The 15,500-nt window shown below is 41.1% G+C and overlaps 1 protein-coding gene across 1 annotated transcript in view; it reads left to right on the top strand.

Annotated features, from left to right (window-relative positions):
- RASGRP3 (RAS guanyl releasing protein 3) overlaps positions 1-15,500 on the top strand; it is a 69,023-nt gene that overhangs the window by 13,919 nt on the left and 39,604 nt on the right. The window contains exons 2-3 of the mRNA XM_062573625.1: positions 9,097-9,194; positions 10,199-10,296. The gene's annotated coding sequence lies outside the window, so the exon portion shown is untranslated. The remainder of the gene's footprint in view (positions 1-9,096; positions 9,195-10,198; positions 10,297-15,500) is intronic.

Genomic DNA, 15,500 nt, shown 5'->3' with positions numbered 1-15,500 from the left:
CCCCTTTTCTATAAGCATTCTTCCTCGCACAGCAGTTACGCACCCTTCTACAAATGCAAAACCGAGGCTCAGCATCGCGCAATGGTTAAGTGTTTTCGCAAATCCACATCCCTTAGGTGAAAACTTTGCTGAGTCGGTACAACCGTGGGACCCCGGTGGAGTGGACGGTCCCCAGCTTCGCCCCTGCCCCCGGCGGCGGAGGCGCACTGACGGGGCCGGGGGGAGCCCAGGTGCCGGCGGCGAAATGGCCGTAGCCGCCGCGCCGGGCTGCAGCGGGCACCTCGGGCCGCTGGGGGCTGCTGTGGGGCCGGGGCCGCGGCAGCGCCCTCCGGCTCCCCGCGACGGGTCGATCCGCCGGAGGTGAGGGGCTGCCGCTCGCCGCCCCGCGGCTCCGCCACGCTTGGGCCCCGCGAAATGGCGGGCCGCGGTGCCGCTGTGGAGGGGGGGCGCGCTGCGCGGGCCCTAACGGCTGCAACGGCCGCAACGGCCGCCGGGCAGCGCCCCGACTCTGCCGCGGGGCCGGCGGCCCCGGTGCCCACGTCCCTCGCGTGGCACCCAGTAACCTGCCTCTGCAGCCGTGCCCCGAAGAGGCTTTGAACTAACGCTTCGTGCTGGTTTATGTGCCTTTTACCTGCATTACCAGGGTGCGGGAGCATCAGGAACAAACTGCATGCCTAACCCTGACGTGTTGCCAGGGAAGAGTCGAGGTTTTGGGGTGCAGGCGGCACAGGTGAGGGCTGGATGGGGCTTGCACCGGGGCGCTGGCCCGCATATCCTCGCAGAAGGACTTCGCATCCTCGGAGAAGGTCCTCACGTCCTCAGGACCAGGGCCTCTCGACGTGCTGCATACCCCCCACATCTGGCTGGCTTATGAGGGACAGCATAGTTTGGGAGGGATTCCACCTCCCCCCAAAAAAACTTTTCAAGGAAACTCAGCAGTTTCACATGGTAGCAAGAAAACAAGCCCAGCAGAGGCACAGATAATTGGCATGAGGCCTTCCTTCTTGCCTCAGGCCATACTGGCCGTGCTGATGGCTGCATGGTTTCATAACCATGTGCAGGTTTATGTAATATGAATAGTTGGATAAGGAAGCAACCTGAATTACCCTTTTTTCCCCCTACAGCCACCATCTTCTGTGATTTGAAGGCATTCATTGATTTCTAGTAAATGTGCCAGCTAGATGCAATAAAATTTAATAATTTTAACAAGCAGTTATCTAGCTCCAAGCAATTCATTTATCTTGTTCACATTTCAGTTGCAATACTTACTGTTAGTGCAGGTTGGCTTTTAAAATAGTACCCTGTAATGCACTTTATAATCCAGTGAGACTGTGCAATCTTGCATCTGCTTGCAAAACAATAAAGTACTATACATCCTTCACTGAGCTACAGCAATTGGCTGTGCATGCTCTTAAGTCATTTTAAAGTAAACTGCTATCAGAATTTCAGCATAGTGTATGGGATGGAAATTAAGCATTTCAGGGTTTTGCACCTCACCCTTGAGATCCCATTGACTGTGTGTCTTTAAACACCTAAATACCTTTTAAAAATGTGACCAAGCTGAAAGGAATTAGGGACAGAGTTGCAGCTGAATTTCATTTGGGTATGGCTACATAGCTCCCTGGAAAATTCCCAGAATCTGTTAAAGTCTCTGCTTCAGTGTTTCTCCTTCATTTGTTTTACGTCTGGGAACATGGGGATAAGGATGCTTTTGTTTTCCATTTTATTCTCACTGTTTAGACTGGTAGTCCCCACCCCAAAAGAGCTATCGCTATGTGACTAGACAATGTCTGGCACAACAGGGCCTCATATCCATGCTGTAAAAATGCTAGATACCAGAAAAATAAGCATCTCCAGTATTAGTAAGGCACCTATTGCTCTCCTGTCCAAACACAAAAGATAGGGATGTTTCCCCTTAAATCCAACTAATCCTCAAAAGTAGGATTGTTCATGTTTTGCATGCTCTGTGTAGTAGCCTGGGCTTAAAGATGCTATAAACGCCGTAGTGTCATAAATTGTCCTGTTCCTGACGTTAAGACTAAATTTAAACAGAGCAAATTGTGGAGTTAGGAACAAAACTGAAGTAATCAACAGGGATGTGTTTAACTTTCCATTTGTGCTGCCCCTACTGTTGATTAAGGCTTATCTGCTCTTTGGTGTTTGTCATTAAAAAAAAAAAGTAAGTTATGGAACACATAGCGCCACGTTCCAGTCAAATGCTTTAGCAAAGGCTGCTGTTATGAAAAGGATTTTCTAATAAGGGGAATAATGATCTTCAGATTCTGACCTCCTGGCACGGCAGTGAGATTTATCAGGAGGGGCATGTGACTACTTAAGACACACAGCCCCAGCTTGAAGGAAACAGCTGCTCATTTCATGCTCTAGCACTTGGCAGCTGGACAAGGAAGGGTGATGTTTGTGTTGAATACCTCTGCAGAACCAAGTACAGTAAGTGATTTTCCTTGTTTTTATTTTTTTCAAGACTGCCACTGCTTTCCTATTTTCATCTTGGACGTCTTGTGAAAACACTTAAGGGTGAGGCATATTTTTGTCACCTCATTGATAAACAGTCATTCAAGCTTCGAATGTCTGTATTTTTCTGAACTATTATTAACACGGGCATTGTCCTCGCTGTTGCAGGAACCAGACAGGTACCGTATTTTGTCCTAATGCTAGCCCAGGTGGGGGGGGAAATGGTGTTTCGTTTACTCAGATGTTGGTATGGAGAGTTTGTTTACGGTAAATGTATTTTCTCTTCTCCATAGAGCTTGTTAATGGGTTAACGATGCAAGTTGAGAATAGAGCAATTACGATATTTGCCTTAAAAGTACTGAAATAAGGGATTGATGGAGGTATACCATCAAAATAGTGTGATCAGTCTGAAGAGAGTTGCTTGTGACTAGTTACTGTTCTGAGATAAAGGAAAGAAGGTAGCAACAGAAATACAGGAGAGCAGTGAAGATGCACTGATTAAGATGTAATTGATTGATTCTGGAGAGTAATACATAAATAGACTGTGTAAATAAAAAATTCTCCCTAAAAACAGAGAGTGAGTCTTCTAAATATCTCTAGGTTTTTAATTCAATTTATTTTTGTATACTTGCGTTTTTGAGGTTTTTGTTTCATTAATGATTGATTTCCCCATCTGATATTTTGTCTATTCTAGTCTGAAATTTTGCTTAAAAACACAAGAATTAGAGTACTGGATGTACATATATATATAAAAGAACTTTTAATCATTTATGTAGAGATGAACTGTTTTTTTTGCAATAAGACTTAAGAATTGGAACAAATGAATGAGTAATAGAGCTTGATATGTCGGAGACTGAAAGGTGCCAGGTGCTTTAGAGAAGGTTAAAAGGGGCAGGGGTAGAGAGCAATGGGATCCTGGTGAGGAAGGTGTCTATCAAGTCAAAAGGCCTGAATTTCAGATCAGAATGAAGAGTAAATACTGGGAGGTTTACTGGATCTAGTGGTCCTTTCTTTAAAGATGGATAGAATAATCCTGATTTGCACATAGAAAGAGAAACTTTCTTTATTCATTCCTGAAAACTTTTTTTTTTTTCCTTTTAAACCATAGTTTATGGCTTTGCCAGTGAAATGGAAATTTTATGGGAAAATGTCAATCAGTTCCTATTGTTCACAAAAACAGAAGTCTGCCTGGCTTCCTGCCTGTTCTTGTTGTTGAGGGTAGGCTGCCTCTGCACCAAGAGCTCGGGTGCTCTCAGGCTGTGGTTTTACCAGAGCCCTCCCACACCAGTGGCACATGAGGCCATGGATGCGACAGGCCTATGGGGCCCGAGGTGCCTGGCGTTGCCCTCAGGAGCTCCAAAACCTTGGAGCACTGGCTGCAACACAGCCTCTCAGGCCCGTCCAAGTCTGCATCCCAAGGCAGGAGGAATAACAAGGCTGCCCTTGCTTTCCTATTCGGGCCTCAGAGGGACTCTCGTTTTCCTCAGAATTTCTGAAGAGTAGAAATTCTTCATTTTGAGTAGTGCTAGTCCACTGTGTGATTGCTTCCAGACAGGGTATTTTACATTTTTTGATGAATGTTCTCTGTTGAGCAAGTTGCCAGGCCAGTTGGAAAGCTCGGATGAAGGACCATGCTTTGATCTTAATTAAGCCCAAATCCACCAGAAAATGGATAGAAGCTCAGACCATTCCTGCTGCACCTTCTTCCCTAGCTCTAGCACAACCACTGAGCCAGGTTGTAAAGCCACCTGGTTCTGTATCATCTGGATTATTATCCTGCTATAGATGTATCTTGTGGACTGATGTTATTCTCAGGCCTCTCTGGCAAGTGAGTGTAATATAAAAGAGAACTGATGATGATTACGTAGTAAAAATTATGTAACTGCACTGGTGAGCTCACCTTCAGGTAACAGTACCTATGTCTGAAAGCACCCTGCCAAAGCAATCATTGAACTGTCTCAGAAATCATGGTAAGGGGAGCTGAGTCTTGTGCTTCTATACTATTGGTTATTGAGATCATTTACAATAAAGGAGAAGAAACATCACTCCAATCTGCAAAATTTAAGTTAAACAAGACTGCTCTATCTACAGCTTCCAGCCATCATTACTGTATCTTTTCTTCAATAAAATTCAAGATTAATGACTAGACATTTAAATCTGTCCACAAAACAAAGAAAACTTGAGCAACAACAGCAACATTACAAGATTCTCAAGGCTGCTATTATTTTAATTATTACCTCCAGCTAACTTTATTAGGGATCATTATTGTTAAATGCAGACAGTGTACTTTGAGAGATGAGATTATTGCAGTCTTCCAGTTCTCCTCGTATTGTGGCCTTCCTGATGAATTCCAACTGCGACATCTCTTATTGCAGTACCAGTTATTGGATACCATTGGGGCACATGGAGATTTTATAGTTAGGCAGCAGATACAACCTCTGTATCACCATCCTCCTGTAATTCAATATCCTTATCTTGTGGAAACTCATGGGCTCAGCTTTTTGAATATACTCTCCACTATGTTCATGTAAGACAAGGCAGTTCTGTAGAGATATGAAGTACACAAATTGAATTTCTTCCTGCTTTGTCCTGAGAAGGGTTCAGTCCTTACATCTCACATTAACATAGCTAAATATCCAGATAGCCCAAACAGAAAACAGAAGCCATTCATCTTCGAATTTTTTGTTGATTACATAGTAGAGGATATTCGTTAATGGCATGAATATTTCTGTCCTTCTGCAGAAATTTAGCGCATGCTTGTATCACTGAAAGTTTTGAAGGGTTCCTGTTAAATTCTTTTCCTTTTACTCTAAGGAAATGATAAGGGCAGCCATACAGTTCTCTGAATGGGCATGTTACTGCTCTGTAAGAAAACGTCTAGCTGAAGAGTAACCACAGTTTTGCCAGTTCCTCTCTGTAATTGAAAATGTTATTATACACAGGAGCCACTCCCAGGATGTTCCTGAGTAAAGAGAGGAAACTACTTTTAAAAATACCCATGGAGTACGTGTGTGATTTTCTTTTTTTCTGAGCTGTCTGCACCTAGCTACAGAATATATGTACAGATAATCTAAACAACTTACACAGAATTAGTTTTCTGTTAAGATATTTATGTTTTGTTATGACATACATTATGTCATCAATTTGGCAGACATATTTTCAAGTTGGCCCTTTATTTTAAGTCAGGAAAGGCAATGTATTTGGAGATTAGCTGTTGTACTGTACAATACCTGAGTGTTAGATTAAATAAAAAAGCTGCTAAAAATTGTCAGGTCTTCTGCTTTTGCTGTTCATTGCTCTTATGTCTGTGCTGTTTTTCTATTCAATGTAAATGGTCAATGTAGTACTGACTTTTCATTACTATGATTGCTTATTGGTGTAACTTATCTAAATCATCCATTACTGGGTCAGAGGAGTTGAGGCAGTGGGTAACTTTTTCTCTTGTGATAGAGATGAAAGAACGTCAGCTATAAACACTAGTAATATCAACAAAACAGACTTGGTCAGTCCAGATAAAAAAACTAATCCTGAAAACACATAGATATTTGTTGAGCTGAACTCATGAGTGGTCCCATCAGAAAGTGCAACTTACATCTAAGCATATATGGGGTCAGGATCAAAGTGTGGGGGTGTGGAAATACCCACACCACTGATGTTTACAGCTCAGCAGAAATTACAGTTTCCCTTGAGAATTACTCTGGTTGTTTTGATGGCCATCTGCTGTCTCACTTCTCTGAATCACCGCTCCCCTTGCTGCTGTTTCCTCTGACCGCATTCAAATGGGATGAAATGTTTGACTCTTTCTCTAGCCTGTACTCTCCCACCTGTGATTTATGTATATTCTCCTTACTAATGATCTGGAGTTTCTCAGCAATGGGGAAAATGTTTCAACATCTGAAGAATCTGCCAGGCATAATAATCTGTGCAAAACTGAGCTATTCTTGTTCAGATATTTTATATTTTTAGTTCCTACAAAGAGAAAATAACCCTATCATCTTAAATTAGCACAAATCTCATATTAGTGATTCAGCAGTATGCCCACTTTGGTCTACCACAAAAGCCATACCAAACTCAGTATACCAGGAGCTAACACATATTGACATTACATGTTATGTATATCAATACATTTCCTTATACAGCTCCTTCCGCTACTGTTAAAACGGCTTCTCTTTTCAATCTCTACTATGGAAGAAGATGTTTCACACAGAGTAGTGGTGGCCTTGTGCGAGAGACTCAGGAGTGCATGAAATGTGTGCACAAACAGTTCCCATCCAGAATCTGCTAGAACAGGAATTTTCCATTCCTTTTGAGATATATATATATTCTTCACCACACCTGAGGCAGATTGATGGGTTTCAATGTAGAAATCAGTTCTAGAGACCAATAACTAAATAAAACATATGTGACATGGTCAAACAGATTGAGTTGTGGCTGATAGTGGGTATATCTGCATGTTTGCTAAACATGCAGCTGAAGTGGTCTTTGACCTGACGTTAAGTATTTTCTTTGCTGTGTTGTTCTCTTCTTTTTTATATTTTTATAAAAGTCATAGCATTTCTCCTGCTTAGTCTCCATTCTCACTGACCATAATTTCCTTAATCTGAACCAGCATTGTTACAGGTGGGCTTTTATTCATAGCCTATCATTCATTGCTAGATTCTTTTTACCCACCTGGTAGGCTAAGGTAGTATGTATATCCACCCAACCCATAGTCTTGATGCTGGTTCTTATAACATGCATTGATGAGTTCTGTTTGTTTTTCAAGGACCCAGTGTTTGAACTAGGAGCTTGCCTGGAAATTTCTCAGTTTGCTAGTGGGAGGGAGGAAAAGCAGCTTATACATGTAAGTGATTTGATGTCAGTGGAGCAAATTACATCACATATCTTTGCTAAACTGGGGCTTGAGTCACCCTTTACCACCTGGATATATAGTGATTGTTGTCATCCAAATCGGAATAACGATGACGTTCCAGCCTTATCACACGGTTCATGAAATAGCTTCCTTACAAAATAATAATAATCTCATCTGCTTTATGATATCTTGCCTACTTTAGCTTGCTTACTCATGGGCTGCTTCACCAAGCTCATGAACACATACTTCCTGAAACCGCTGCACCCTTCCTAAAACTCTTGGTTTCCAGGCCCTGCCCTAATGACTGTCAGTGTATTTTTATCTTAAGTAGGCATCGGGGCAGGAACTGGAATTCTTTTTTTTTTTTTTTTTTTTAATTTTTTTCCTTTTTCAGTGAGCACTCCTCCCCTTAAATTGTACATTTTTGATCTTGCTTGCTTTTTCCCTGCAGTCCAAAAGGTTTTATTATTTCATTTAATTGATGCACCAGCGCAGGCAAATCCACTCTGGAGTCTCAGCCAGGGCAATGGGAGATTTCCAGTTTTTCTGCTAAAGGAAAGAACTGATCCTATATCTCTTCTTACAGCTTTAATGAGTATTTGGAGGTCTTGGATGAAGACCCTGAGCATCTTCACTGCCCCTATTCTGTATGGGGCTGGTGTGCAAGGTGCGACCACAGGATGCCTAACACAGGCAAGGCAGGCGTTCCCCTGGCATATGCATCCCAAAAGGGCTTAGGACTGATCCTAAGCAGAGAGCTGCTCAGAGTTTTCCTGACGCTGATATCCTTCTGGAAGCACAGAGTTTGGCATCTGGGAGGTCTGATAATGAAAATGGAGAGAGAGACTAGAGGCCCCGGGTGCCTCCCGCACTGCAGGCACTTGGTGGGACAGTGAGGGCAAGAGCGAGATGCTCACTAATACCTGGGCCCTGGAGTGAGAGGGGGACGAAGGCGAGTGCTGGGGCCTTTCTCTGATCTTGTTCTCAGGTCACAATTTGGAAGCAAGAGGAGAGAGAAGGTTTTTAGGTTAAAGTGTTGAGTAACGGCTCTTGCAAGGTGCAAACTGCTGTTTGATGTCTGTGTTTCAAAATCGGCTCCTTTGGGAATTTGTGCACTGATTCAATTATATTGGTTCAGAAATTAGTGTAATCTCTGGCTTGAGCACAGATAATCTGGTATACTAGCGCTCATATAAATATAGTTCGTACCTGCAAATAAGCTTGAAAAGGCATGAACCGTTTTGAAAATGTGATTTCAGCAGCAGTGAGTCTTTCAGTGCTGAACACTGTGCTGTTCTGGGGGAGGGGAAAGGAACCCCCAAACCTCTAGCTCATAGCTTTGTAATTATTACTGGAGTTAAATTGGTGAGGTAAGCAGACCCCTTCCAGAAATTCTGACAAGCTCAAATTTGATAATTAAATGCTGAAAGGGAAATTATTACCAGTTTCCACTATAAATACAAAGCAAATAGGCATGGATTAATTTAATAATTGTCTGCAAATTACTCTCTAGGGCAACAGATATTTTGGGATGGCCTGAATCAGATACTGGAAAGGTGTTATGCTACCAGTTATGTCCATGGAAACAGGGGGTGTATGCACAGATGATAACATACAGCCAGAGAGAGGGCTGGTGGAGGATGAGGTTCTCAACTGTTACAGCTAACAGCAGCTGCTTCAGTTGCTTTTCTAGTAATGGCAACTCTTTGACAATATAATAGGTATAACATCTGTATAAAGTATGCATTTTTAGATTTTCTACTCTTTTACAGGAGGAAATACTGTTTGATGCTACAAATATGTGAATTTTACAGCGTTAGAGCATTGTATGTTAGAAAATGAGCCCTGCAAACACAACCAATTCTTTTTGGTAAGATTTGCTTTTCACAAGTCCTATAGTAGCACCATGTTCTGTAGTTGTGAAAGTGGGATAGTTGTATAGCTGCAATCCTGTCTTAGATATTCTTGCATATAAGAAATATTTAACTAACAAAATAATCTGAACAAGCTAAAGATCAAAGTTACTTGTTTAATATATTACTTACTAAAGCAGTCTGTAAGATGCTTTTCCTCTTTTTCATTAAGACAGATTGTCTTTTACACCACACAGACTCCTTCCCCTTTTTTAATTTATCTCACTGTTTTGTATACTCTTATATATAGCTCATCTTCAAATAAACCTATGTTTGTGTTTCAAGTCTTTTGATGAGAAACATCTTTGTTGCTATTATTCTTTTTTTAAAAAAGTCATTTAACCTCTTGGCTGCAAACTATCTTATTGTTAGGAAGGTACTTGGTTATTAATAAAACTCACTCTGTGCCAAAACCAGGGGATATAGGAATTAACTGCAGTGACACTGCTCTCATATCCTGTACTGTCAACTTCTCGTTGTTTCATAAACAGTCTTAGAAGCTTGCTGTCTATGTTCATGCAGTTGTACAGACAGTGTGTGTTTCTTGGTAGACTGCTAAGTAAGAAAATAGATTTCAGTCAGCAGACTGAAACTTGCTTTGTTACCTCTGAAAATGAGTATAAAATCTAATAAGAAAAGTTAGGGCAAATAATCTCTTGTCTGGTCTTCTCTTTATTAGGCTTAATATTTTTGTTGAGGCTTAATATTTTAATGACCTCTAAATTGCTCTAGGAAATAGTATATACCTGTGTTTAAGATATTCCCTCTGCAGCGTTAAGGAATCAGAAGCCTGCCATTGTTTTATCATTCTTCCCAGGGGAAACTTGTACAAAGATAAGTAGATGTAAAGAAGGAAAACTGCTTATTTGTTTTGCTGTCCAGGGTCTGTTGATAGAACTTCTCAGTTCTAAGAAAGATGCTGGCTCTCCTCTGACTCCAGGTTGTTTTTTTATTCCCCCAGCTTTTCTGCAGGCCTGCTTGCTTATGAGCTGTGAGTCATCAGAGACTTCTACAGATGCAAAACCATAACACTGCACCAGGCAGGCGTCCCTGACTCATGTGAGTGTGCAGTAGACAGCAATTTGCATGAGCTGCTAGGATCACGCAGCATGTCTGTCTACTATCATGTGTGTCTGTCTCTGTAATCTAGCACACCATTTTAATTTGCATTCTCTCCTTAAAGAGCATCAGCTTGGCAGTGAGTGGAAAACTGCCACCAGGGAGCGAGCTGCGATGCTGACCATTAGCAACTGGTCCATGCTCTCTCCCTGCATGAGATCTATTAGCACATCTGTGGGAAAATAGCAGTTACATGTGAACCATTTTCTACATCCATCAAAGGGAAAACGACAGATGAGTCTATTAGAAAGACACTATAGCAGCCAAATTAGGAAAAGGAGCCCAAGTCCTGTTCTGCCCTTCTGTTCTTTTAACTCTGTCCTGCTCCTCTGCCAGACATGCAGCTTCCCATTACTTCACCTTCTGCAAGCCTCTTCCTGCCCTTATTGTTTTGCCAGTTGCTGCCTTCAGTTTACTGCACTGGTAAGTACTTCTCAGGCTGTAAATGTGTGGTCAAGATATTTCTAAAGTTGACCCAGGTTTTAATTGTGGTTATAGGAAGAAAGGTCAGCAGCAAAACTGTGCTCTCTACAAGAAGAGCCACTTCTTATACCACAATAGGTACAAGATGTGAATTTGGTGGGGGGGAGGTAATGTATAGAATAATGGGGGCTCAGAAGGGAAATACGAACAAACAGTTCTCCCTCTTCACGTGGTGATACGTTTGCTTTTATTAGATGTAAAGTAATTGCAGTTGTTGCAATCTTCAACTATGAAAATTCAAGAAACCAGAAAAAGTGAGAAATCTGATTCAGCCATTGATACTGAAAATGATAACAAGTAGTAGGAGTTGAAGTCTCCCTTCGATGGTACCTGTGACCACAGAAAATTATTTTATCTTCTCTTGATACAAACATAGTACAAAGGTGGAAAAGGGAAGAGGGAATGTGTTTTAACATTTCACTTTCTGGAATGTTTAGAAATTTTCTGTCCTTTTTGGCTGACTAACATGGGTCTGTAAAACTTTACATGCATGACAAGCTTCATATGTGTCTGTAGTTCCTGTGAGTTCATTGTAATGTGTGCTGCAGATGTTTGCAATCTGGCTGTCTGACACTGCGGGTAGAGAAACTATTGTGTTGTGAGCAGCTATTCTACTGTGGGAAATACTTGGAAATTACAGAATTGTATCTGGTGAAAAAGCTTCTTCCAAGGGAAAATCTATTTGGAAGCCACAGGTTTATCATACAAGATCTTTTGTACAATACTTACTGATCTTTATTACAAGTTAGAGATGCTTACAGTCCTCCTTTACCTTAAAATTGATTGAGATGTGTATGTAATGCTGACTCTGTCATGAGTCTTGGGAGACTTAACAGCTTCAAAAAAAGACATTTCTCTGGGACAGTGTAACTATACAAAATTTCCAGTGTAAAAAAAAAATAAGTTTTGTGGAGAAAAAAAGTAAATCACGAAGCTTATCAGAGATAAGCTCTGAGAGTGCTTATAAGTGTCTCTAAGTGTCAGAGAGCCTGGTAAATAAAGCCTAGGACATATTAATAATCCAATTAATAAACAGATCTATTTTTCTAGCTTGGCTTTAAGAGAATATAGCTGCCATTGGTAAACAATAACAAAAATTTAAAATATTTTGTTACAGAATAGTTAAAAATAAGTGTACTGAGTCATTGCCTTTTAGAACCGAAGAGTTGATTCTTTCCCCATGTTTGCTTTAAAATAACTAAAAATGGCTTCTTTTGGCCTGGTCCGGTGTCCTTAAGGGCATACGACAGTGTGATCAGTCAAGAAGATATGCTGATAGGGATTTTTTTGTTTTGTCTTGTTTTCCCTGACTTGATCTATGTGACCTGGTTAATTTATTTGTGAAAGACTGTAAAGAGTTGTTTGCAGGTCTGTGAATGATTAAGGTAACTGCCAGAAAATTTTCTTAGGGCCTAAAGACATTAGATGGCTTGTAGAAGTATATCAATTTGATTTGATTTGACTAGGATTAACTTAAAAGGCTATGTGAGCTCTTATTGCTGTTAGCTCTCCTGTCCTTGGACTGTACTTTGGTGGTGAAGACCTTCAACATGCTGAAGAGCAAAGAATTTCGAAAGAGCTGGATCCCCCCATGTCACACATGTTAATCAAATGTTTGATGTATGTAATTTTGTTTTGCTTAACTGGAAAGAGCAAAACAATTTTATGATAAAACTACTGAGAAGCATGGCTGAACATTTGCCTCTGCTTGAACATGAACAGAAGTGCCACTTTAGATCTTGCTTTAAACCTGATGCATTCGTAGGAAATTTTACTACCCTGACCAGTGGAAAGTGGAAGTAAAAGGTCATCATCTTCATGTATGAAATAATTAAAAGATGTATGTTCAGCTTTACTGCCATTATTAGCAGAGGTTCCATTTACAGAGACAAATGCCAACACAGTAAAGTAAGGCAGCAGAAACAGAAGTGGATGGGGAAAACCTGAAGGATGAGTTAACCAGTTCCACAAAACACTAGAATTGCCATTGAGAATGAAATCTTTGTTTTTAGTGTCACAGTTATCAAGTTATCCGTTATTTTAGGAGATTTATAACTGAGGAAAAATGTGGATTTTATTCTGTCCTCTCAAAAATCTTGACTGTATTTCACAGTAAGAGGTTAAGAGTGCTAAACAAAATGCTGTTTAAGCATTCCTAATCAGGTGACTTTCTGATTCCTCAAAGTAATAGATCGTGTGACACTCCATTAGCATTCCTCATGATTTCTGTAAGCTTCTCTTTTATGTCAGATCAGCATATGTTGTACCCTGTACTCCAATTTGTCAGCATCTACAAGGTATTTTGTGGCTGTGAACTAATAGCTTAGTAATGTATACGGGTGAGTCCATTTATCCACTTGGTTTCTTTCCTAAAGTCCTACTCTTTTAACCTCTGTTCCTATAAGAAGAGTACATATATAGGTCTTGTATATCTATGCCCTTTTATTTTAATTTGGTGATGTATGATGTCTTGGTAGTAAATAGCCCAGTGGAGTCTCCTCTCAAAGCTGAGAATAATGAAATACATTTTGGCAATTAGTAACTTGCACACTTCTGCCCTATGGCCACACATGCTCTTTGCTTAGAGATTACACTGGTTTGGGGTAGAGGAATGAAATGGAGTAGGTGAAATTTTTTCTCATATCTTAAGCTGTGGAGCCACTAACAACCTCTGTGCAATGTCTCTTGTTAATATGAAGTTTAGCTTTAGCAGCCAATGCGGCATGCACTTAGCCGTCCCTCTGCACTCTCCCCTGTTGAGACACAAATGACCCTGTCTGGTTAGTGCCTTTCAAAGCCCCAATCTCATCCAGAAGAAGAGTGAATTCAACTGGAAGAGTGCAGACAGTTATTGTGGGTCTCCTGGTTTATTGGATAACAGCTGTCCAAAGGTGTAATAGGTCTGAGCAAAGGTGAATGAATATTGGCAAGCCACACTGGTTGAGCCTAACTGAACTTTCATTATTTCCCAATGCACAGCAGGGCTTGCACCCTGCACGCATGGAGCAGTGCCACAATCTCCCTCTTGTGCTGAGTCCCCGCTCCACAAGATAAGCATCACTGGTAAGGCAAAAAATGCGACACTTTCCGGCCAGCTTGTGATGCTCCATGTGATGCTTGGGGTCAAGGACTGGACCAGAAGCTGTGGCACTAGGCAGCCTGAAAGCCCAACATCCTTTCCCTTTCCTGTCTAAAATGGTTTTGTCTTGTTGGACCCTGGAGAAACCTGACCATGTCACTTGCTCAGAATTTTCTAAAAATTGAGTTGTGTGTCCTGTAATAAATAAGCTGGTACTGGCAACCTACAAGGAATATTATCCACTCGGAAGGGAGAGTCTTCAGGAGGGGCAACCGAATACTGATGTTAACTTTAGCCCATACAGATGTCTCAATTGCACCTATGTGGGCCGAAGTGCAGCAGTTATGTGCCGCATCTGGGATTCTTATTAGGCTGATTGCACTAATATGCGGGGACAAGAATCACAAGAAAGGGTCTCATGTGAAAGCCTCACATGAGGAGCAGAGAAACTCTGTCCTGAAGAGCTTTCAGCTGACATGACCAAGGCAGAACAAAGAGAAAAGATATATGGTACGGGAAGTTGTACTTGAACAGTCTCAATTAATTTTTTTTTTCCCTAGCTACTGATTACCTTTCTCTCTTCAGCTGCTCACATTTAGGGCTCTCCTTCTAGCAGCCAGAAGGTGGAGGCCCTTTAATGCAAGCATTTATCAGCATGTGATGTAGGTTTGGAGGAGGGGTAGAATAGGGGAGGTCTGGCTTACTAAAACCCTTAAGAATGTCCTAGTCTTGTAAAGAATATGAGTCTCCTTCATTCAGGCCTCTGGAAAGTTTATGGATGAACTGAGACTGATAGAGGTGCCTCTATGTCAAAGTTGAACTGTTCACATGTGACTGTTTATTGGCCCTAAATAGAAAGAAAATAGCCCACTTTTAATTAATGGGGAAAATGATACATGTGCCTTTACTTTGGCTTGGCTAAAAAGCTGTTTAAATTCCTTTTAGTTAAATAAATATTACTCTGTATGTTGAATTTAAGCCTATTTAAACCTAACTTACTGGTTTAGCTTGTGCCTGTAACTGATGTAACTTGCTGAAAACCAACGTGAAAGTCCCCACACAGGGATTTGAGCTTCCTTGATATTTTAATATTAAGTTAAATTGCTGTAACTTGTAGGTGTGGACCTCCCCTTAGCAGCCCCCCTAGTAGTAAAAGTGGCATCTTTTGGTTTTACCTAAAACAGTAGCGAAGTTGAAAGTTGACTGCATGCTGCCCACTCTGTTCACACCATTTGATGCTTTTGCATAAGACCACAAGTTTACTGATGGTGTATCCTGTTTCTTTTTCTTTTTCTTTTTTTCTTTCTTTCTTTTTTTTTTTTTTTTTTTTTAAGTATTACAGCTCACCACATCTGTCTCAAGAGCTCATAGCCCATTCATTCACTTTAAATAGATATACCAAGACAGTCCACAATAGAGCCATCTTAAGACTTTAAAAATATAGAACAGAAAACTCAGTTACACTGCATAAGGACACTAAGGAAAAGCCATCTGTTTAAAATAACTGTCTGTGTGCATGTGGTGGTCAGGGTGAGGACAAGACTTGAAACAGATTCTGTGCTTTGTAGTTCTGCCCTTCACA

Source organism: Rhea pennata, chromosome 3 (assembly GCF_028389875.1).
Source record: "Rhea pennata isolate bPtePen1 chromosome 3, bPtePen1.pri, whole genome shotgun sequence".
NCBI classification, from domain to species: Eukaryota; Metazoa; Chordata; class Aves; order Rheiformes; family Rheidae; genus Rhea; species Rhea pennata.
Note: the sequence above shows the minus strand (reverse complement) of the source record. Positions and strands in the feature narration are given on the sequence as shown.